This window comes from Nicotiana tabacum, chromosome 1 (genome assembly GCF_000715075.1).
Source record: "Nicotiana tabacum cultivar K326 chromosome 1, ASM71507v2, whole genome shotgun sequence".
Classification (NCBI taxonomy): Eukaryota; Viridiplantae; Streptophyta; class Magnoliopsida; order Solanales; family Solanaceae; genus Nicotiana; species Nicotiana tabacum.
The window spans coordinates 188,973,982-188,976,379 of record NC_134080.1 but is presented as its reverse complement, the minus strand read 5'-3'; positions in this window follow the sequence as shown (position 1 = coordinate 188,976,379).

Genomic DNA, 2,398 nt, shown 5'->3' with positions numbered 1-2,398 from the left:
CACTCATGAGAAGCAATTTATATGTATATTAATTTGATTTTACATCAAAAGAGTCTGCCTTCAACAAACTTTAAGAAACATACCTATATTGTGAATCCAATTACCAAATAAAATTTTTATTCTTTCAGAAGAACAAATTCACCAAACTATATCTCAAATTTTACCAACTTCTCATTTTTGCATCAACATTATGCATCAAATTATAGTAGGAAAAGTCTGGATTGAAACTTTCTTATATAGATTTTGGAGAAAAGTGAAAAATATTGAGACCAATGAGACCTACCAGCAAAGAACAGAGTAAGATAAAACTACAAAGAAACAACAAAAGAGCAATAGATTTTGATTAGTAAAGAAACCCTAATCCATGACCAATGAAACATATATTACTATAATTGGCATCTGAATCTAAATAAGGGCGACCCTCTTCTACACTCACTACAAATACAAAATCAAAGTTTACCCAATTCAGCTTTGCATTTCATGACCAAAAGGGTCATGAACCAAAAGGAAGAGAGAGAAAGAGAGAGAGAGAGAGAGATTTATAGAGTAGAGAGAATTACCTAGTGATGGTGATAAAGACAAGTTGAGCGCCGACGACATGGGAGAGAGAGGGGCGAGGCATATGCTCTATCTTGCGGCTTGTTGTGGGTGAATGTGTTTCCATGCAGTACATCGAGAGAGTATTTTACAAGAAAAAAATGTGAGAGAGAATGAAATGAGTATAATAGGCTTTTGATTTAGTAACCTTTACTAAATCTCTCTCTCTCTCTTTCTCTCTCTTCCAGGAAAGAACTGAATCAGTGGTAGAATCCTCTACACTGACATCCATCACGAAGGCTCAATTAAGAAAGGCAATCCTTCCCAGCCATCCGCTGGGTCCTTGAAATATAAACCACTCTACTAGAACATAATCCGACGCACCTCGCCACTCAACCCGTGGCATTTCCGGCATAGCCCCAAGCGCAATAGTACGGAATAACCCAACACGGAGACAACCCGTCTAAACCCCAACATCACATCCAAAATCTAATATGCCAAGCAAAGAAAGATCCACCCAGACCTCCAAATCCCGATAGTCGCTAAACAGTGCTGATACAGATGATCCACAGCCACAACATAGCCTGAATATGAGAACTTCTATCTCCAAATCCACACGCAATTGTCAATCCTCCACAACTTACCGCATATGCCATACCATCTCAGGATAACATGAGAACTTCATCTTCCTTCCGAGCCACAAACATCTACGTACTCAATTGGTCAAGAAATTTCTATTGGTCCCAATCTAGAAGAAAAATCACTATGCATCCCATGCTCCACATGCCCACAGAAAATATACATCTCCAAACCGTGGTAAAAACTATCAAGAACTCTCCGAGTTCCCTTTGCACAAATCAGACAGGTCAGGACTGAATCTTTCTAACTCAACCAAGATAAGCAAGACATCAAAACCTAAGAGCATCACCGCAAAATACCCTAAAGAACTTATTACCTCGAACACACACCAGGAATTAATCATATCCTTACCATACCGATTCGGTCTACTATCAAGCTACCCCATCTATCTAAATTTCCTTCTGATTCATCTTCAACTTGATATTCTCTCTTAAATATTCCCAAAAGCACTACATTCGAAATACTTCGCTCTGAAGAACTTCCTGCGGATCTAAATCTGTTACCTCCTAATATTAATACATAAAATCCCACAATTAATATAGAAAACACCACAAGTCTTGACGTCTTCCAAGGAAAACTCAGTTTTTATACATAAGTACAACTTGAAAGCCTCCAATTATTGCATGTAAAATTTTGAACACAATAGGACCATTCTCTAGAGGCATCCACTCTACTCAAACCGCAGTAAGATTGATAAAATGAACCGAATAACCTGTGCTTCATTTGCGCTCTGACACTGCAGAATGTGACCTCATTTCAATATAACCAAGCAACTTCCTGCCCTATGCACCGAGAATTCCTTACCAACCACAACTCAAGTCATTCCCCAATTCTCGTACACCCATAAGGCATAACATAACCTTTATTGAAATTTCCTTTACTCGAGCCATAACTGATTCACAAATACGCCTCAAACTGGAACCATTAGAGCACATAACCGTGCAATCAACTATTCAATAGCGGACTCTCCCACTTGGCTCAAAGCCATAGATCAAAACACGCACCATAACTTATAACGTGTCTACTTTATTGCTTCCATAATACCATAGTGATATTAGACTCAGTCCTTCATAAGCTCTTGAAACACCGACCATCGGGTACTTTAACTCTATGCAAATCTCACATTCACTCTCGTAATAGTTAAGCCCACTCTATTAAGTGACCCAAATTTAAATTTCAACATATATGTTTCACTTGTGAATGAGATCTTCTAACAGACAGC